Source organism: Oryctolagus cuniculus, chromosome 8 (genome assembly GCF_964237555.1).
Source record: "Oryctolagus cuniculus chromosome 8, mOryCun1.1, whole genome shotgun sequence".
Taxonomy (NCBI): Eukaryota; Metazoa; Chordata; class Mammalia; order Lagomorpha; family Leporidae; genus Oryctolagus; species Oryctolagus cuniculus.
Window position 1 is genome coordinate 16935234 of NC_091439.1, and position 23359 is coordinate 16958592.

Sequence of the window (23359 nt, forward strand, 5' to 3'; positions counted from 1 at the left end):
ACCGCTAGGCGGAGGATTAGCCTAGTGAGCCGCGGCGCCGGCCTGTGACTTAACCATTTATTTCACAGTCCTCCACAATCAAGGCAGCTCAACTCAGTTTCTCAACCTAGAAATTCAGATTTAAAATAGACCCCCAGAGTTTGGCACTATGCATCAAAAACTACACAAAGATGACCCATTTATTCTATTTCCAAAAACTTGATTTCCATGGAAATATTGAGGCATACACAAAGATTTGTTTATATTGCTATCATCCACTGTAGCAAATAGTTGGAAAGAAATCTAGATTAGTAATTTTCTGCTAATTAATCATAAGTGTGGTACATTTATGAAATCAAACACCATTAGCATTAACATTTTTTAAAAAAGATTTGAAAGACAAATCTACAGAGAAAAAGAGAGAGAGATCTTCCATCTGCTAGTTTACTTCCCAAACGGCCACAAAGGCTGGAGCTGGGCCAATCCAACCTCAGGAAGCAGGAGGTTCTTCTGGGTATCCAAGTGGGTGCAGGGGCCCAAGCACTTGAGCCATCTTCCACTGCTTTCCCAGGCCATTAGCAGGGAGGTGGATCGGAAGTGGAGCATCCAGGACTTCAACCAGCATCCGAGCAGGATGCTGGCACTGCAGAAGGCAGCTTTACCTGCTATGCCATAGCTCTGGCCCCTAACAACATTCTTAATAAAATATTTAGCATCATGGCAAAATAGCCTCAATATAAAAAGAATGATACCATCTTTAATTAAAAAAAAAAAAAAAAAAAAAAGAACAAAATTAAAATGTCATAGCATGAACACAGTTTAGGACCTGGGGAAGGAGGTACTTGAAATACAAAAGCCAGGGATCGGCTTTGTAGTGTAGTAGGTTAAGCTGCCACTTGCAACGCTGGCATCCTCTGGCACCGCTTCATGTCCCAGCTGCTCCATTTCTGATCCAACTCCCTGCCAGTGGCCTGGGAAAGCAGCAGAAGATGGCCCAAGTGTTTGAGCCCCTGCCACCGATGTGGGAGACCCAGATGAAGCTCCTGGCTTCAGCCTGGCCCAGCCCTGGCTGTTGCAGCCATCCAGGGAGTGAACCAGAGGATGGAAGATCCAACTCTGGCTTTCAAAATAAATAAATCTTTAAAAAATTTTTAAAAGACATAAAAGTCAGCCTGCAATTATTATTTGAAATGTGCATGTATAACCTGAGCGTCCCTAATAGGCTTACACTATTCCCTAGCTGGCCGGGTCCAGCCCAGTGTACACATGGACAAGTATCCCAGTTTAGCCAAAAATCAAATGGTCAGCACACCTATCCGCTAACAGCTTTCGGGACCAAAGTAAAGGAAGTAACCATTACCCACTAAGCCTGCAGGATGAGGTCCCCACTGTCAACTCCCAGATGGAAGATTCTCCTCTTTGCCTCGTTCTCTGGAGCTCCCCAAGCAGGAAGGTGAAGGACAAAGGGCTTCACCCACCCAGGCTTCGGGCTGCCCTTTGTGCCTGGGCCTGTCTGTGTTCCAGCTGCTGCTGCTCCTCAGCGCAGCCCCACAGACACTCCCAGAGGAAGCCACTCCAGCACGACTCCTTCATGCCTCTGCTCACCTGGCACCACTTGCCTTTCCTGTCACCTGCACTGTTCCACCCCAGAGCCACTGCCCCGCCTGGGCCACACTCAAGGTGAGGCTGACCTTTCCTGACCTCGAGCGCTTCCTCCTTCTGACTGGCAGCCGCGTGTGACTTCCCTTCTCAGGGCCCTCTCCAGAGAGGACAGCAGAGGGGAACCCCCACTCAGAGTCCCTGGGCCCCGCAAGGCCACTGTTAACTCACCTGGGATTTCTCCAGCCTCCTCCCTCCACGGCAGCCCAGTGACGGGATGATGAGCACAGCACTGCACCAAATTGGCAGACACTTCCCACTCCAGCTCAGGCCCGGCTTGCCAGGCTCCCTCCTCAGCAACATCCACACTTCCTTTTATTCTCAGGGGGGCTGCTGTCATCCCCACCTAGCTGGCCCCATGCAAGATAGGGCATGTGGCTCAAAACACAGGTACAGAGAAGAGAAGTGGGCAAGAACTTATCAGCTAACTCCACACACTGGCATACACAGCCACAGCCCAGATGCAGACAGAACCAACCCCACTCCCAGCACTTAGGAGGCCAAGGAAAAGACAGAGTGAAATGAATGTAAATACTAAAGGGATAGTGGGTGTGTTTTTGCTTTTTTTTTTTTAAGAAAAATAAGGATACTATCATCCTTATTATAATGAGACTTTCTTGCCATGCTAAGTATTTTTCTGAGAACACTGTTAGCAGCTAATGGATTAATCTCATAATCATGTTCCAAATTTTCTAGTGAGAATGCACTAATTTGAAAATGAGGAAACTGAAACCAAAAAACACTGAGTATTCATGATGATCAGATGATCAGAAACTGGTAATGCTGAAAATCACACAGCTTTAATACAAATTACTCAAGTAATTAGGGTATGGTGCTCAGAGTACCCATGACTTACAACAACATCGTCTCTCTTACACTTAGGCAAGCCTGTAAGAGTGTTAAAACTCCTGAGAAAATTACAGTGGAATGGTGCAGCTCTTTTAAACAATATTCCTCCATGTAAACTTCCAAATAAGAGGACATACATTTGGGAGATAAAGAGATTACATGTTTAGCACCATGAAAAGCTTAGACATTAAAGACATGGCATGGGCACTGCCGTACAGCACATTAGGCTGCCTCTCCAGACACTCGCATGCCCTAGCAGAGTGCCTGGAAGAGTGCTGCCCCCACCTCTGCTTCCCATCCAGCTGCCTGCGAACACACCTGGGAGGCAGTCACTGATGGTTCAAGTACTGGGTCCCTGTCACCCACAGCCGGCAGCTGGGTGGAGTTCCTGGCTCCTGCCCTCAGCCTGGCCCACCAGGCCTGTTGTGGCCATTTAGGGAGTGAGCCAGTGGACAGAAGACTGATATCTGTTTCTGTCTCTCTCGCACACCTTTAAAATAAATAAAAATGAATAAATTTTTTAAAGACACAAATGCTACACGGATCCCTTGTTTTGAAAACAGGACAGACAATAATTGCTTTGGAATAACATAATTTAAACTGAGTTTAAAAATAACGGGTGATTTTTCCCCAAAGCAGATCCTGCTCTTCCCTTCTGTCAACGTGATGGCCATCCTGTGGGCTCCCCAGTGGAAGGAAATGACAGGTCACCTCAGCATTCTTCCTCTTTCTCACCTTCCCGGCTGGACAGAAGGCACTGCTGAGAAAACCATCCCCTGGACACCGCACCTCCCACAACCTGTCCTCCCCACCGCCGTCAGCCTCTTCTCCACCCGCTACCAAGCTCAATGCAACGACAGCCCAAATGTGCTCCTGATCTAGTCGTCAAAGGCCCCCGTTACCTGTGGTAGAGTGCAGATCCCATAGCTGTTATTCAGAGCTCCCCAGGGCCGCTGCCTTGCCCAGGGCCAGGATCCAGCACACACGTGTGCTTGGCGGTCCCCAGAGCCGGCGGCGTGGCTGCCCTTCTCACCACTTCTGCTCCAGCCTGACTCCTCTTGCTCGCCCCGGCACAGGTTCTCTGGGGCAGCCTATGGCCCTGCAGCACCGACATCACCAGAGAACACACCGCAGACTCCAGGACCCCATTGCAGCCCTGCTGGATGGAAATGCTGAGGACAGGGCTGGCAGACAACTGTAATCCACAAGGAAACCCCCCACATTTCCCACGCTGACTTCCTCCCTGTCCTCAGACGTGATATGCACCTTCCTCTTCTGTCCCCAAGACCACAGGACAGCTCCTTCCTGCCTTCCCTAACCCCAAGTGCCCCTCCCAGCTCAGAGCCAGTCCCTCCCTGACCAGTGGACCTTCTCACTGTCATCTTCTGAATTCCAATAGAACTCACTGCCAGCACCTTTCACTCAGTGACAACACAGCAAGGACGACAATGCAAACATCAAGAGCAGAGACTGTAAACAGACTCCGCACAATGTACCCATTTTGAGCAAACAGTAGTGACATCCAGGAACAACCACGTGACTCTGAACCTGAACCCAGGTTGGAAAAAAAGACGGTCAATGACCTGTGCACCTCTGCAACAGTTTCTGTCTTGGTTTTTGTTTTTTTCTTTTAATTTTAAAGACAGAGTTACAAAGAGATCGTCTATCCACTGGCTCATTCCCCAAATGGCCACAACAGCCGGAGCTGGGCCGTGCCCCAACAGTGAGCCCACGTGGGTGCAGGGGCCCAAGCACTGGGGCCATCTTCCACTGCTTTCCCAGATACATTAGCAGGAAGCTAGATGCCAAGTGGGGACTAGAACCAGTGCCCAGAAATGCCAGCCCCTGAAAAGTTTCTTGATGGGAAAAGGGAAACAGCCATTGCTTGCTTACTACAAACTTCTCATTCCTGCCCCAGGATTTTAATCCAAATGGGAATAGGGGGCAAGGACCACCAAAGACCCAGAGACCAAACTAACTACAGTCAGCATAACCGCCGACGCACATGTTCATGTGGCAAGCAGGTCTGTCTCCACCATGTCTTCTAGAAAGCAACCTGCAGGGCCAGCACGTGGCGTAGCAGGTCAGGTCGCCACCTGTGATGTCAGCATCCTACATTGGAGCCGGTTTAAGTCCCGGCGTCCCGGCTGCTCCACTTTCGATCCAGCTCCTTGCTAATGTGCCTGAGAACACAGTGGAGAATGGCCCAAGGGTTTATGCCCCTGCACCCACGTGGAAGACCTGGAAGAAGTTCTTGCTTCAGCCTGGCCCAGTCCTGGCGGCTGTGGCCGTCTAGGGAGTGAACCAGCAGATGGAAGAGTTCTCTCTCTCTCTCTCTGGGTCTCTCCCTCTCTATATATAACTCTTTCAAATAAAAAAGATTAAAAAAAAAAGGGGGGGAACACACACACACACACACACACACACCCCGTCACAGCCAATCTCAGATCCAGCCCAGGGCCGGGTTAAAAGGTTGCCACACACTGTAAACATGAAGCACATCTAATTTTTTCCCAGATCTCAGTTGCATTGTCTCAGGTGATATGAAAGACAAAAAGGCCCATTTCCTCAAGAATGGGAGCATCTGTATATGAACCCCACCCTCACCCCCACACTGTGTCTCAAAGTTAAGCAAATTTAGAAAAAAAAAAAAAAAAAAGCCTGAGCCAGTGTCAGGAGTATGGGCTTGTGCTGGCACCCCCAACACCAGCTCAGTGGGACGCACAGATCACAACGAAGGGTAACCACGTACTGGATGTACCGGCTAGACCCACACAGTCCCTGCCCAGGTTGAGGATTCCAGTTTCTCAAGACATTTCCTTACCTACAGGGAACAGATTCTGGTGTTTGGACATTAGGTGATTTCAAGACACAAAATAGACAGTACACAGTGAGGACCAGGATGTGCGACTTCACCTACGTTACTCAAAGTAACAAACAGCAGAGTATACTCCTCTAACTACTCCTGGCTCCTGTTACTCCTTAGAAACGCAAACTGCCCCGGTCAGAGTCTACTCAAGAAGCTGCTGGAAACTGTGCACCCATGCGTCACCCTCGACGTCTAGTCAGAGTGATTCATGGTTAGGGATCTGCCCATCTGACAGGAAGGTGACATCTCCAAGCCTCAGGGTCAGCGCGAGGCCAAGTTTGAAAAACACAGCCTAGCCAGACGATTCTGTTCAGCTACACAGACCGTAATTCAATTGACAAAGCCAGAAAACCAAATTTCCTGATGCTCAGAAGACACAGCCACACAGCTGAAACCACCACGTTCATCTCCCAAGAGTTAAACATCAGTGCTGCATACTTACATACTAACTAGGAAACTGTCCGTGATGGGTGCACCCTAGGACTGGTCTAGGCCCGCCAGACACCTGCCTCAGCACCTCAGTGTGGCTGCAGGGCACGGGCAAGGGAAGACAAGATACGCTTCTCGCACAGCACAGAAGTCACCCGAAACGGTCACCGAGCACAAGTCCTCAAAACGCGACAGAATCTACATGAACTACAGCATGCTGCCTATGCTAGCATGCAGGTGCCCAGACCAGGAGCTGTGACACCACCCACCACCCCACACACACACAGCCCAGTGACAGTGACAGTTATGGGGCAGCTTCTTCCTATCACTAACTCTTAGTAGCAACACAGCCCCAGGTCAAACTGAATTAAACAAATAGGCACAAGGAAGCAATGGGGGCCTGCAGATTTTCTCTACCACTTGTTTACCCAAAGTTCTGGAACTCCAATTCCTATAACACCTGTTGTCTATGCGGACAGCACAGCTGATCTCTGAGGACAAAAACAGGCTTGACATTAAACGAGAACTGTTAGAATGCTGTGACATCTGCAAAGGACGACTTGCTTATTAGCGGTCGTGCATGGTGCCCACTGGTGGGTCTCTGGAGCACCAACATACCAGCAGCAAATATATCGTTAGGTGGGGAATCATACAAGATTAGAAGCTATACTCACATTTTTTGTGATGACAAAAGTCTGTATTTGGAAAAGCATGGAAGCTAACTGAATGCCTGGATTCAAATCCGGGCTTTGATGCCCAGTGCCATCGTGTCCAACTTAATTAACTTTCCTGTGCCTTCATTTCCTAGTGCTTAACATTAGACATTACAGTGAGGATCAGCTAGTGGCATTGCACCTTAGGACAATACCTGTTATCAGGGGTCAGGGTCATGATACAACAGGTTAAGCCACCACCTTCAATGCCAGTATCCAACACAAACAACAGTTCAAGTCCAGGCTGCTCCATTTTCATTCTCTGCTCACATACCAGGCAAAGCAGAAAAAGATGGCCCAAGTACTTGGGCCCCTGCCACCTATGTGGGAGACCCAGATGAAGTTCCTAGTTCCAGGTTTCAGCATGGCCCAGCCCCAGTCATTACAGCCATTTGGAGAGTGAACTAGTAGATGGAAGACCAATAAATCAATCAGTCTTTCTCTGTCTCTCTCCCCTCCCCTACACACACTGTCACTCTCCCTGTCAAATAAATAAAAATAAAACTTAAATAAAAGTAAATATGTATTCTACAGAATGGAAAAAATTCAGAAGAAAGGGACAAGAAAAACATTGATCTCCAAATCACCCTTACATAACCCATATCCGAAAGACACTCTCTAAACCCTATAGACACAAGCCCAGGTCACGGACTCCACCTACACACACTCACACACAAACCAAACCTGTCAAACCACATCAAGCACCTGCAGAAGCAAACACGGCCATGCACATTCCACTGAGAAGACTGAGTGCTTTCCTAGACCCCGGAGCTCAGATTCCAGCTGGAGAACCCAGGACAAACCAGGTCAGAAATGCAGAACAAATGGAACTGGCCATCAATCTGCTATGACGACCAGGGCCAGCTGCAGGAAGCCCACATGGATACGAAGATATTAACAGTCAACATCCACACCAGGCTAGCTGCATGCCAGGCACTACCCGAAATGCCTGACATGTATGAATTCATTTCATTATCACAGCAACCTTAGGAATGCCATTATCCCCATCTGACAGCTGAGGAAATTGGGGCACAGCGAGGCCCAGAACTTGCCCAAGCTCAGATGGCTGGAGAGGCAGAACTAGGCGTGAATCACCCAGGCAACCAGGTTCAGGCACCTGTGTCCTCTGAACCAGATGTGCCACCTCCCAAGCAGCTGCACCATCTATTTCAGGTGCTCAAGAACTCACGGAGGACTGAACCACCACAAAAAGCAGAGAGGCCCGTAAGGCAGCTTCCAGCAGCTCTGAAACGTGCCTCTTTCAGGGCATCCAGATTCCTAATGTGTGGCTCATATTCTTTTTTTCTATTATTAAAGATTTACTTTTTTTTGAAAGGCAGAGTTACAGAGAGATACAGAGATACAGAGATTCAGAGAGAGAGATCGATCTTCTATCTGCTGGTTTACTCCTCAATAAGTATGGCTGGCACCAGGAGCCTGGAACTCCAGCCGAGTCTCCCAGGTGAGTGGCAGGGGTCCAAGTACTTTGGCCCTCTTCCGCTGCCTTCCCATGCACACCAGTACAGAGCTGCACCAGAAGAACAACTGGGACTCATGTTCAGATAAGGATGCCTGTGTTGCAGGCAGCAGCTTGCTCCACTGTGCCATAGCACCAGCCCCTGTTGGCTCACATTCTAAAGACCAAGGAGAGAGAACCAAGAACCCTCCTCTTCTTTAAAAAAAAAAAAAATTATTTTATTTGAAAGTCAGTTACACAGAGAGAGGAGAGACAGAGAGAGACAGAGCGCGAGAGAGAGCGAGGCGGGGAGGGGGGTGTCTTCCATCCGCTGGTTCACTCCCCAGATGGCCGCAATGGCCGGAGCTGTGCCGATCCGAAGCCAGTAGCCAGAAGCTTCTTCTGGGTCTCCCACACTGGTGCAGGGGCCCAAGGACTTGGGCCATCTTCTACTGTTTTCCCAGGCCATAGCAGAGAGCTGGGTCAGAAGTGGAGCAGCCGGGTCTCGAACTGGCGCCCATCTGGGATGCCGGAGCTTCAGGCCTGGGCGCTAACTCGCTGCACCACAGCACCAGCCCCCTTCCTCTTTTCTTTACACCATAGGAATTCCCTATCATTACTGTGATTTCAGGCTTTTAAACTCAGAACACATGCTTTTTAACACACTGTTTTAGCCCTTGCCCTGAAAAACACATCATTGCTTTTAAACCCTTACTCCCCACAATGACCCTGGAAGCCACACACTAGAGCACATTACAATGTCACTTTGTTGTCTTATAACTCAGGGAACAACACTGAAACCCACACAGAGAGCTGAGCCGATTCCCAGCACAAAATTTAACACACCACGTTGCTTCCCAAGCTGTCATGGGCAGCTGGAATATTAAAACAAGAAGCCTTCCACGGCCTCTTATTATCATGGGCAACATTCCAAGGGAAGTTTATATTAGCCAGCCAAAAAAGCTGGTCCCACAAAATAACTAACTTCTCTCCCCACGTGGCATGATGGGATGCAGAAAAATTCAAGCATGGGACCAACTGGGGAAAGTGTTTAAAAGGAAGAAAGATAATACACACACACTGAACATTCACGAAAGTAAGGTCACACTAACCCACAATAAACAAAGAAGGGAAACGTTTCAAAAAACCCTATTTTCATAGCTGCTTCTTATGAAGAAAGACTCCCCTTCCACTAACAAAAACAAAACAAAAAAAAACTAAAGCAAAAATGAGAAAGCAATCTACCAGGTACTTTGTACAAAAAGCGGCTCCTTGTATATCACCTAACCACAGAACGCAGCCATTCTGACACAATCTTTCCCAGTAACTTCCACAAGAGTTCCACCTCACCGCTTATATATATTGCTTTTGGAATTCTAATCAGTTCCGCCCACCCAATGACTCAAACTGAAATATATCAAGAGATATGAACAGCTGCACTCAGCCACCACACCAAGAATAGCCTTCAGGAAACCAAGCTCCAGTTGGAAAAGAACATTCAGAAACCCCTCTTGGCTCAAGAGAGCACTACACATGGGAAACCTCCCAGGCGAAAAGGAAGATGCCTGCAAAAACGTGGCAGTAAATTCACAGAAGACCCTACCAGTAAACAACTTGGACGATCTTGTGGCCCACTACACCCCAGGATTGTGAACTTCTATGTTCTTAACTAGAATTCTCTGGGTGACAAAGGATCACTAGGACCTTGTCAAACATTCGAGAGAGAGAGAACACTCAGAGGTGTGACAGCTCACCCAGCAGGCAGCACAAGCCACCCGTCAGCCAAAAAGCCTGGGTTCACTTTTCTTCACGTAGCCTTCTCATTCACCTAGCCCACCTTGCCTGAAACTTCCCATCTGCACAGAACTGACAAAATAACAATAATAAAATAGCTGCCAGGTGAGGGGAGAAAAGCAGGACAGGTAAAATCTGCTAAGTGACAAGCAGACAGAATCTAAGGAGATGGGGTCAGAGTCCCTCACAGCTCTCTCGACATGTCCTGGACACTCCGCCAACCTGAAGGACAGCAGGCTCCAGGGCAGTTTCAGTGTGGAGACAGCACACCGCGGCAGGGACACAGAAGTGGAGAAACCACCTAACACTGGCCATACAGCAAATCATTCACTTGGCTGCATGAATGGAGCAGAGAGACAACTACATAGTCAAAACATCCGGTCAGCAACACCTACTGTGTGCTTTCGTACGAAGAATGCAAGATTCTACCCGGCTCCAGGAAGAAGGTTCACGTTCTGTATGCAGTGAGCTCATGTGCCAGGCTTTTGCATTTATTATTTCATTTAATCCTCATAATCCAACGACACGTGAGCATGTGTGGTATTTCCATTGCTGTCATGAGCTGCTGGTTGTGTCCCTGTTGAATTCCGAATGCCCAGAATGTGACTATATTTGGCCAAGGGAATCTGAAGAAAATGAATTTTTTTAATATTTGTTTTATTTATGTGACAGGCAAAAAGAAAGATAGACAGACAAAGTGCACTTCCATCCATTGGTTCACTCCCCAAATGGCCACAAGAGCCATCATCTGTTGTCTTCCCAAGTGCATTAGCAAGGAGCTGGATTGGTCAACAGTGCAGCCGGGACTCCAACCAGCACTCCTACTGGGTATGCCAGTCTCGCAAATAACGGCTTAACCCGCTATGCCACAATGCTGGCCCCTGAAGAAATAAAAGTTAAAACGAGGTCATTAGGCTCTAATCCACTATGATTCATGTCCTTATAAGCAGAGAAGACCAGGACATAGATAATGGCACGAAGGTCAGACCTGTGAGAACAACCCTCTGAAAGCCAGGAGAGAGGCTTCATGGGAACAAGCCTGCCCTTACCCTGATCTCATACTTCCCATCTCCAGAGGTGTGAGAAAACACCACTGTGGTTTCAGGCATACTTCACTAAGGCTGCGCGAGCAGACTGATCCAACTATGGTACAGAGATTCCGAGGCTCAGAGAGACTAGGCAACTGGATCAAGGTCACGGGGCTGGTATGTAGCAGAGTTGGAATTAGAATCCAGGTCAAAATGCAAATTACCTTTCCCAAGTTAAGTACTTAGCTTGGCACAAAGTGCTCAACAAATACAGGCTCCAATTTTAGTTGCACCACATGACTAAAAGTTAAATGCAGTGTTCAGAGATAAAGCCATGAAAGAATGTGACAAGGGCTGCAACTCCTAAGTGCTGGCCATGACAAATACTACTGTATTGGTGACTAGAGATTTGAGGTAAGTTCAGTATAGAAGTAGATTCCCCAATCACATCACTCACAGCAGGACCCGGGTGACACTGGCCGAGGCATTGGTGACAAGGACGGAGGGGTGGCTGGGAGGGACACACACTCCACCTCCATGTGGTCAGAAATGACAGCCCCAGAACACTGTCTTGTCCCTGCTTTTCTCAGCTCCTGTCTCTTATCTGGAACATGTGCATAAAAGACAGAATTGGGAGCCAGGATATGGCACAGCAGGTAAAACCACAACCTGCAATGCCGGCATCCCACATAGGCACCAGCTCAGGTCGCAGTTGCTCCACTTCCAACCCAGCTCCTCCCTAATGTCCTGGGAAAAGAAGTGGAAGACAGTCCCAGTGTTTGGGCCCTTGCCACCCACGTGGCAGACCTGGATGAAGCTCCTGGCTCCTGACTTCAGTCTGGCCCAGCCCTGGCTGTTGGGGCCATTGGGAGAGTGAATCAGTAGATGGAAGGTCTCCCTCTCTCTCTGTAACTCTGAGTTTCAAATAAATTTTAAAAACACTTTTTAAAAAAAAATAAAACTAAAAGAATGATTCTCTAATTCTTCACATTGAATTACTCCTAGCCCACAGATGTACTATGGTTAGAGCAAGGTGACAGTCACTTGGGGCTCCCCACCCCTCTATCCCCAACATACTTCTTAGTTCCAGCCCACTGGCTTTTAAGCCAGGATAGAAAACAGGATTCATCAACAGCTCCCTGTAGTTTTTAATCTTAAATGACCAGTCAACGAAGCACGTTAACCAATGGGAAAAAAACCATTGCAAATAAATGCCTAATTTTCAAGCAATTACAAATAAATATATAGCACTAAAGCTACGTTGAATATAAATTTCAACTCTGATGATTCAGGAGGGTTTTGTGGATCCACAGGGTAATCATTACGAGTGTTAATCATCAGTGCAGAAAGAACCTATTATCCTATGGGAATTCCAGGCCTGCAAGGCCGGCAAGCAGGGAGCCTGCTCTGTAATGAGAAGCATAGTGCTCATAAGTGAAACAAAGCCCTTTGTGCATGGTTGATTTTTAAGGTTAGCAATATGGTTAAAAATCACACAGAACAGGGAAAACAGGTTAACCTAGATGCCTATGAAATTTACATGTATTTTCTAAACAGGGGATCATTTTAGGTTTACAGCCATAGGCCACTATGGATATTTCATTTTCCCTTCTTCCTCAAGAACATTTCCCGAGTGAGCTTGCTGAAGACCAGACCAAGGGCCGGCGCTCTGGCGAAGTAGGTTAATGCTCCGCCTGAGGCACCAGCATCCCATATAGGCACCGGTTCTAGTTCCAGCTGCTCCTCTTCCAATCCAGCTCTCTGTTGTGGCCTGGGAAAGCAGTAGATGATGACCCAAGTCCTTGAGCCCCTGCACCTGTGTGGGAGACCTCGAAGAGGCTCTTGGCTCCTGGCTTCAGATTGGCACAGCTCCAGCCATTGAGGCCATTTGGGGAGTGAACCAGCGGATGGAAGACCTTTCTCTCTGCCTCTCCTTCACACTGTCTGTAACTCTACCTCTCAAATAAATAAAATTAGAAAGAAAAAAAAAAGACTAGAATACAATGAAGAAATGCTTCATCATTAAAACTGATCAGTGCTACCTTCAGGTATTATCCAGGTCCCCAAAGCACTGCTATCACACTGCATAGGTTCCCTCCTTTTTAAATACATACATAAATATTTAAATAAAAACATGAAAGTTGTCATCCACTTTGTTTGGTTTCTATCACCCATTTCTACTGAAAATGTCAAAAATATTATGCTTTTTCAAAGCCATATAAAAATGTGGCAGATTACATTTCTATAATGAACAATTTCATTGTTCTAGTATGAAGTTTCTGGTTCCTGAGAAAATTCAGCACGTAAAATTCATTTAATTCCTTTTAATTCCTTTTTTTTTTTTCCTTTTTTCAAATAAAGAGACTGCTTTGACAGGAAGCAGCAACTTGGCAAATAAGTTACAAATAAACCCTCAAGTTGATGTTAATAGCAGATTCTTTAAGATTATCTGGCAGTAAGTTTACAATGTTTCCAGACACTTAAAACCACTCAGATGTTCTCTCAGGAAAGGTTTTACAGCACAGTGAGGCTGTGTAAGTATGCCATGATTCATTCAGCCTGAAATTGGGCTGTAGAGCTGACGTACGGAGAAGGGGGACCAGGGGACGACTTGGCAGCAAAGAGGACCCAGAGAGGACAAAGATGCCAGCCACAGTAAAACTGCATCAGGAAAGCCACTTCCACCAAAAACACAAGCTTCAAGGTCAGGAGCCCTAATTTCTCCTCCCCTGAATATTCAGCAGCTAGGACACCAGCCTACTCAATATTTGATATATACAAGCTATATCAACTAAATATTTTAAAGTCATCCTGAAATGTACCATAAGTATTTTTTTCATGCCTTAAGATCTGTACCATTGGTATACTCCCTAGTGTACTTCTATAGTAAGAATCAAGATTCCATAGTCTTGCATCTTTGTCTAATTTATCTTTCCTATTTAAGAGATATTCCCTTGATCAAATGTATTACTCCCTGGCCTCCATCCCACTCATAGTTATTTTCCAAGTTGCATTTTTACTACAAACAGGATTGTAGTTTAGGAGAAAGTTATACCTTTTTTCCTTCCCAGTGATCATTCCTCACAGTCTCCTGATACATTTCCTGGTCTTCTTTCACAGGGGCAAATGCAGCTATTTTTTTAAGATATCTAAGTACCTGTCAGTGTTCACCACGTACTTCAACATTCTAACATCAGATTTGCAAGGAAACTAAATTCTTTCCCAGGATACCATAATTTTTTGCCATGTGTATTTAAGGGAAAAAAAAAAAGTAAAGCCCACAGCTCATACTTATGAAGGCTTCTCTTATATTTCCCCAGCCAACGTTGACTACAAGAAGTTAAATTAATATTTACCAATCTTTGGCCCTGGAGAAGTAAAGGCATGTTTTGAGAAGAGAGATCCTGGTTAAACAAACTTAGTAATCAATGGATTTCAACAAAGCTCAACAGATTTCTTTACTGCTGAATTTGATTTACTTCACTATAATCACTGCACAGTGCACCTCCAAGATGGAACAGAACAGGTCCTGAGTTCCAGGAGGATTTTCAACTTCAGATACTGTTTTGCTGGAGCTTCTTCCTATCACCGCTAGCATTCCTCAAGAACACTGAGAAGTACTGGGCCAAATCGTAACTTGGGTTTTTCTTCAGAATCTCTAACACAGCAAACACATCCATTATCCTTCAGCTTGTCAGGGAGGAAAATGGATGCAACCCACTGAGACGGACACACGCACACCCCTGTGAAGTGTTCTCTGTATTGCTCCCACATGGCAACACTCGCTTGTAGATTGTGCAAACTTCATTCAGCAGCATTTCCTACGTAGATGTTAAATGACTCAGATGTAATGAATTATGGCAAATCGTTAAAACAACTGACAGTGTCACGATGGCTGTATTTCTCCACATCCCTGAAATGCAAGACATGACATCACAGTTAGTCCAAAGTCTATGCTAAGGATTAACTCGGAGTCTAAGAACACCTGCTGGGTTATAAACTGGGTCTGGAGTATCCAAAAGCCCTAAATATCAGAAAAGCTGTGCCTACCTTTATTACATACGCAAGGGTTGCATGGCCCAAAATATATTTTTAAAACACTCCTAGTAGACCATGATGTTAAAAATAACCCACAGCTCCTTTACATATGTCATATGAAAAAAGCACTTAATGTATGTTTGTTGACTTAATTTGTTCCAAGTTTAAGCATCTTCAGTTTAAAAGTCACTATTTATGACTGCATGGGTGATGATGTGAAATTAACCATTACTTCCCAAGTCACCTCTGACAGAACAATCTTGCCTTACAAGAGCTGTGCCTGGCCTAAGTTACTTTCTTTTTCTTTTTTTCTTTTTTTTTTTAAGGCATCATTTTTTTTTAGGTTTCCCAAGTGATTCCAACACAGAGTGAGTTGAGAACCACTGTTTTATCATATTCATCTTGCAATAAATCATATATTTCCTTTTTACGGGTCTTCTGTCTTATATCACTAACTAACTCATCCTAGTTTACTTTTCTTGTGTTTATACCCTGCTTTTTTTTAAATTAATTTATTTATTTGAAAGTCAGAGTTACACAGAGAGAATAGAAGCAGACAGAGAGAGGTCTTGCATCTGCTGGTTCACTCCCCAATTGGCCGCAGCGGCTGGAGCTGCATTGATCCAAAGCCAGGAGCCAGGAGCTTCTTCCAGGTCTCCCACACTGGTGCAGGGGCCCAAAGAATTGGGCCATCTTCTACTGCTTTCCCGGGCCATAGCAGAGAGCTGGATTGGAAGTGGAGCAGTCGGAACTCGAACCAGCACCCATATGGGTTGCTGGAGCTTCAGGCCAGGGCGTTAACCCACTGCACCACAGCGCCAGCCCACCATGCTTCCTTCAGTATAAAATCTGTTATCCTTCAGAACTCCTGGCAAGTGCAACAGAGAGTATCTGTGTACCAGAGAGCTGCTCTTTGATAAGTAGCAATCCACCCTACTCCCCATTCCAGTCCATTTAATTGGGGGGGGGGGGGATTTACAACAGAATTAACTTCTCTTTTATTGTCACCTCATCTACCCCCAAGACTTGCACTTTTCCTTTACACTTACCAGGCTCCCATTCTGTATGTTTCAACTAATCTTTACAAGATCCAACAACACTAGACAATGTAATCAGCTGGAAGATAATTTATCATTGGCAGCATACTTAGCCTTCAAAAGGAATGATTTTCTTTTTTATATATATTTTATTTTATTTAATGAAAATAAATTTCCAAAGTACAGCTTATGGATTACAATAGCTCCCCCCCCCCATAACTTCCCTCCCACCCACAACCCTACCCTCTCCCACTCCTTCTCCCCTTCCAAGGAATGATTTTCTAATGGTGGAGAACCTGGCATTTTCTGATGTGGGCATGAACATGAAAAACACAGTAGAGAGAGTGAGTGCTGAAAGATGCCACTGTCAGTGTTATACTGGTACCAGAAGGCCAAAGCAAGCAGTACCTCATATAATACAACTCATTTAACCTTTCACTTTCTTCTATTCTAGTAAAGCCTTCTTCAAATCACTGTAAAAGCTGCTTAGGGTAAAGTCTTTTGGCCCAGTCAAGACATCAGCATCTCGGGGGCAGTACTGTGGCACCGCCTGCATCCTATATGGTCGCTGGTTCAAGTCCCAGCTGCCCCACTTCCAATCCAGCTTTCTGCTATGGCCTGGGAAAGTAGTAGAAGATGGTCCAAGTCCCTGGGCCCCTGCTCCTGTGTGGGATACTGGGAAGAAGCTCCTGGCTCCTAGGTTTGGATTGGCTCAGCTCTGGCCATTGCAGCCAATTGGAGAGTGAACCAGAGGATAGAAGACCTCTCCTCTCTCCCTCTCTCCCTTCCTCTGCCTCTCTATAAACCTGCCTTTCAAATAAATAAATGAAATTTTTAAAAAAAAAAAAGACATCAGCATCCCAAATCAGAGTCCCTGGGTTCAATTCCCAGCTCTGCTTCTGACTCTGGCTTCCTGCTCACAGGAACCTTGGGAGGCGGCAGGGATGGTTCAGGTCGTTGGATTCCTGCCACTCACATGGGAGACCCAACTCCCGGCTTCAACCTGGTCCAGGCCCAGCTACCTCAAGCATTCAGGGAGAACATCATCAGATGGAAGAACTTTCCCTCATTCTCAAATAAATAAAACAATGTTTAAAAGGTGCTTAGCTGCAATCAGCGCAAACGTTAAGAAGAGTCCAGTATTGTAAAAAGTGAACAAGCCCATAAATTCTGAATGGACAGATGTCCCCGTTTACACCGTTTGCTATCATTTGGTTCCAGGATTCCAGGTAATTACATTTTATAGAGGATAAATTTTTAAGCCTGACATAATTGCTAACTCCCCAAAAAAAGCATTCCTTGTATTCATGCAAGGCTGCTGCTTTTCTTATAGGACTGAGAATCAATCCCAACGTCAAGTTTTGAATCAGAGAGGAACCACTCAACACTGCAGGCTCATGTGGTTTCGATCGAATGCTATTGCCACACCCACCCAAAAAGCACCAAAGAAGCCACACGCACAAATGCACAACACCAGTGAATACACTTGTGGTCAGTGAAGAAATTACTGCTGCAAGGGGAAAACCCTAGAGAAGGTTTAAACAATTTTTAACAAATTTATCTCCTGAATACTATAGAGATTAGCCCTAAGTATAAAACAACTGCTGCTCACAAAAACCTTTTCTCCAGTTCTCACAGGCTCTTTAACTTCATGGTCTAATACACACCGTTTTCTGCAACCCAGCAAGCTAGCAGCAACCCAGGACCTCCCATCTCACAGTCTCACCCACTACCCACCAACGGCACAATTTTCCTGCCACCCCAGAAGGGACCAGCCCTCCATCAAGTGGGACACAGGGAAACCAGCCACAAATAAGGAAATCCTAGCTCAGCTGGGTATATTCCCTGGAATGGGATGGCTGGATCATATGATATATCTATTTTCAGACCTCTGAGGAAACTCCATACTGTCTTCCCTCCATAATGCTTGTACTAGTTTACATCCCCACCAACAGTGGATTACGGTACCTTTTTCCCCTCATCCTCACCAGCATTTCTATTTTTTAAAAAAGATTTATTTATTTGAAAGGCAGAGGTAGAGAGAAAGGTCTTCCATCTGCTGGTTCACTCCCCAGATGGCTACAACAGCCAGAGCTGCACCAATCTGAAGCCAGGAGCCAGGAGCTTCTTCTGGGTCTCCCAGAAGCAGATGCAGGGGCCCAAGGACTTCAGCAATCTTCTACTGCTTTCCCAGGCCATAGCCGAGTGCTGGATCAGAAGTGGAGCAGCCGAGACTCGAACCAGCACCCATGTGGGATGCTGGCATGGCAGACAGTGGCTTCACCCGCTGCTCCACAGTGCCAGCCCTTGGGTATGTTTTGATAAGCAGAATGGAGGGCAGTTCGCTTGGCAGACCTTTGCATAACTGATAATCTAGTTGAGTCTCTGCATGCAAAGCAATGTCAGCTTCTAGGTACAGTTTGTCTATTTAAAAAAAAAAAAGTCTGGGTGCTCAGCATTTGTATTTTTTTTTTATTTTTTGGACAATAGCTATTCTAACTGGAGTGAGGTGAAACTTCACTATGGTTTTTATTTGCATTTCCCTAATGAAAAGAGTTATCTGTAGCCCCTGTTTACAGCAGGTCAACTCACAATAGCTAAAATACAGAATCAACTCAGATGTCCATTAACTGATGTATAAAGAAAAGGTGGTGTACATATAAATGACAGAATACTACACAGCCATAAAAAATAAAATCCTGCCTTTAGCAACAAAATGGATTAAACTGGAGACCATTATGCTTAGTGAAATAAACCAGACCCAAAAAAGACACAGAGGCACTTAATGCTGATTTGAGTCCCAAACAGTCTGCTTCCAATCCAGCTTCCTGCTAATGCACCTACGAAGGCAGCATAAAGTGCTCCCCTACCCTCTGCCCTGCCAAAATACATGGGCCCCTGACACCCACCTGGGACACCAGAATGGAGTTCCAGGCTCCTGGCTTTGGCCAGGCTCAGCCCCAGATCCCTCTCTCCCTCTCTCTGACACTTCTGCCTTTCAAATAAAGAAATCTTTAAAATTTAAAAAAAAAAAAAAATGTCCTTAGCAACTTTTCAGCAGATCACTGACCATCACACAGCATGCCCGCTGAGAAGTGCACACTAGAGAGTCAAGGGCAGGACACATGGGGCAGAGATGCAAATGTCAATGTGGTCGGAAAGTCCTCACTGAGAAAGCACTGGACCAGAAACCTATTACAACCACATTATCAGCACCAAAGAGCAGGAGCCAAAGAGTGAAGAGTTTCTTCTGGGGGTGATGAGAACATTCCAAAATCGACTGTGGTGATCATTGTACATATCTATAACACACAAAACTCAATGAATTATACACCTTGTTTTTTAAGTTCTCTTCTGTCTCTGCCTTTAAAATATAAGTAAATGTATAAAGAGGTCTTAGGTCTGCTGGTTCACTCCACAAATTCTCTCAACACCCAGGGCAGGGTCAGACTAAAGCCAGAAGTGGGGAACTCAATTCAGGTCTCCCACATGGGTAGCAGGGACCCAAGTACTTGAGCCAGTATATGCTGTCTCCCAGGATGCACACTAGCAGGAAGCTGGACTCAGAGCCAGGACTCAAACCCAGGCACTCCAATTTGCAGGTAACCCAAGAGGCACTTTAACCACCACACCAAATGCCCACTTCAAATTTATACTTTAAACGGGTGAATTATGTGTGTGATTTATATCTAAATAAAGCTGCCAGAAAAAAAGTATCAGCAAAGACTTTGTCATACGTAAATATACCAAATTCTTTATAGACAAAGATGGAAAATGGTCTCCTTCAATAAAGACATGTTTGTCAAACAAGTAAAGCTATACATGTTAAGTTATGCTAAACATGCTAGGGTCAGGTTTGTGCTCTGCCTGCTTCTCTTCTGGGTGCTGGCAAGGTGGCATTTGGGGCAAACCTGTTCTATATCACAGGTGACTGAGAGGGCCAAACACCAGATTCAAGGGCAGCCAATAGTCATGCAGAACAGTAAGCAGGAGCCAAACCTGCTAACCTCTTCCAAAGAAGGACAATAGATTCTCTTAGAATCCGGACTAAAGAATCGGGAAATGCTGTGTTACTTACTATTAGCAGGTGGGTCTGAGAGAACACTCCATAGAAACTCTTGAGGAAACCCAGATTGGGAGGAAGCAGAGCTTTGAAGAAACAGACGCTATGGGGGCTGCAGGGGACAGGACGTTGGGAAAGGGAAATCAAGATGATGGGCAGGGAACAGACAAGACCGGGAAGACCAGCTGGGTAGCACAGCCGTCTCCTGGAAGCCAGACAGCCCCTGGTTCACAGCGACTTTCTGGTTCTGGTTATCAACTAAGCTAGGAAACATGATCGTTTGATGTAGATTTTTCATCCCATCTAAACAAGTCAGTACATCCTGCTAACGTCCCATCTAGCATCACTCATCCTCTCACAGCACCTGCACTGCCACCATCCTACACCAAGGTCCCTCTCCTCAGGGACAGCCTTTTTCACGACACAGGTGTCCATGAAGGCCCCTCTGGTTTTAGTCTGATGAGAAAACCTAACACTCAACCACACAGAATCTTCGTTCCATGGTTTTTATTTCCATAATTGGACTACCAGTTTGGGTAGGACACTATACTTTTTCATCTCCCTAAAATCAGTGCCAACATAGTTCACATTATCAGTGCTCAATGAAGACCTGCTGTTGAACTGCTGCTAAATGGAAAAACACTACGGACATCCTCACCACCAGAATTTTTAGCCATTTTTGGCAGATCCAGAAACTGGTTCATTCCACAGCCACTCCCATCTGTGTTCCCCTTGCCTTGGTGTACAACACTAGCTGGTCCACAAATAACTCTTCCCAGACTCACTTGCAGCTTAAAGCAGCCATAGGACTACTGTGGTCCATGAAATAAAAAGAGAACCTGATTGGAGATTCACAGGGAAGGCTCTTAGAGTTTCCCTCCTCTTTTTTCCCTCCAAGAAAATGACTCTCATGGTGAGGCACCTTGCAACTGTGATGAAGAAAAGCCAAGAAATCTTTAGACCTCAACAACAGCCAGAAACCACCTGCCACTGTTATAGGAGGGGGAAGAAATCACCCACGGGGTCAGGTCTGACCCTTTTTTTTCTGATGCCTGCAGCCTGTTGTTTCTGACACAGAGCTCCTCAATATGTGAGAGGGGTGGGTAACCCAATATAAAGCAAGGACAAAACACACAGAGACTGACTCACAGTGGGACCACAGACATACAACACCCCTACCCTCCCTAGCGACAGGTCAGCCTCGGAAACAGATAGGCAGCCCCTCCCCCACCGAAGTACAAAAGTAAAGCCACTCCCCAAAATACTTTCAGCAGCTTGCCTAAGTTAAGGCCCCTGTTTAAAGAAAAAAAAAAAAAAAAAAAAAAGAGGCCACTTGGCTAATCCTCCGCCTGCGGTGCCAGTACCCTGGGTTCTAGCCCCGTTTGGGGCGCCAGATTCTGTCCCGGTTGCTCCTCTTCCAGTCCAGCTCTCTTTTGTGGCCTGGGAGTGCAGTGGAGGATGTCCCAAGTCCTTGGGCCCTGCACCCGCATGGGAGACCAGGAGGAAGCACCTGTCTCCTGGCTTCGGATCGGCGCAGCATGCCGGCCACAGCGGCCATTGGGGGGTGAACCAACAGAAAAAGGAAGACCTTTCTCTCTGTCTCTCTCTAACTCTGCCTGTCAAAAAAAAAAAAAAAAAAAAAAAAAAAAAAAAAAAAAAAAAAAAAAGCCCACTCTTGTTCTTGGTGAGATGACACTGCTATTCCTACAGTTATGGTCCCTTCCCAAGTACAGTCAAGTGGAATAGAATGTCTCGCCATTATCCACACAAAATTAAGTGGAAAGGGAGGCCACGAACACAGAATGTCCAGGATGGGCTTATCAACGAGAACTGGTTATGCAAGAAAAAATCTGCAGGAGTAAAAAATGTACTTTCCAAGTAAAAATTTTAATTAGAATAAAATGACAATTTGTTCCTCTTAAAACAAATACTTTAAACATTACAGCTTTGGTTTTGCTTAAATAATTTTTCTTTTATTATATCATTATTCTTTGGGAATTTTTTTTCAAAGCTGTTATTCTGAAAGCATTTTAGTATTTCTTCGAGGACTTCGATCTGCTATAAATCTAACAAAAGAACACAAAACTTCAATGTGTAACAAATCTTTTTGTTGTTTGCTTCCTTTGTGTGAAACAAATTTAACAGGAATAGTCTACTCTTAATCATGTGTAACAGATTTCACCCACACTGTCTCTATAGGGGAGAGACTAAAGAAAAACCATCATGCATGCATGGTTCGGCATATAACCCAAACAATCAGGAAGGAATTCAACCAGAAGAAGTGAACTACTGGTTGGCACCACCACAGAGCTTTTCTAGAGCCCGCAGAAGTTCCTGAACACTGCCCCCACCGTGCCCCAGTGCCTGCTCAGACTGTCCCCATGATCTGAAGATTCTCGACTCAGCTGAGGCCAAAACCACCTTCTCACCAGACCCCAGCCCCTGTCACCTCCTGCGCCTATGGTTTGGTGGGCTTTCATCAGATAATATTCAGCAGGAAACTGCCAAGCCTACTCAGACAGCCTCAGATGATACAAAGTTACTTCCTTAGAAAAGGCACTTTCTGCCTCAAGTTGACACCTGAACACCAGGAGGAAATTAAAGACTGCATTCTCTCACACTTGAATCTGCTTCTTTGCTGAACCTCCTCGCTAGACTTCATGGATTCCAACAGTAATATTTCAGGAGCCAGATGAGGATTTACTCAGCACCTTTATCCAACAACCAAGAGCCGGGTCCCATGCTAGACAATAATAGGAAAGGACAAAAACACACACTGAGAGTTCACCGAGATCTGAAGTGAGTGAGCATGATGAGGGGAACCAAGGTGGGTGCTGTGGCACAGCATATTAAAGCCCCAGCCCACAGAGTCCACATCCCATATGAGTGCAGGTTCAAGTCCCGGCTGCTCCACTTCCAATCCTGCTCCCTGCTAGTGCGCCTCGGAAAGCAGTAGAAGATGGCTCAGGTCCTTGGGTCCCTGCACCCACTTGGGAAACATGGAATAAGATCCTGGCTCCTGGCTTTGGATTGGCTCAGCTCCAGCCATTGCAGCCATTTGGAGAGCAAACCAGTGGATAGAAGACCTCTCTCTCTCGCTCTGTAACTCTTTAAAATAAATAAATCTTAAAAAAAAAAAAAAAAAAAAAAAAAGATGAGGGAAACCAAAGTCCTTAGGAAGTTGAGAAACAGATGAACAGAAGACCCAACTATGAAACGTCACGTGTCACTTGCTCAGTCCATTCCTGTCTCCACATCAAGAGGAAGAGCCGCACTCAGTTGAGTTATTAAATGGTTCAGTCTCAATACTTTTCTCACTCTCATCCTGATGCAAATTTAACATACATGAATGTTATGTAAGCAATACAAAAATGGTTTCAAAAGGAAAAGAATAATACTTTAAAATATTACACCTACTTGCACGTGTATTGTTCTTTAGTAGTGC

At 45.7% G+C, this 23359-nt stretch overlaps 1 protein-coding gene across 5 annotated transcripts in view; it reads right to left on the bottom strand.

Annotated features, from left to right (window-relative positions):
- Positions 1–23359, bottom strand: part of ARHGAP10 (Rho GTPase activating protein 10) — a 362697-nt gene that overhangs the window by 299438 nt on the left and 39900 nt on the right. The gene's annotated exons all lie outside the window — the stretch shown is intronic.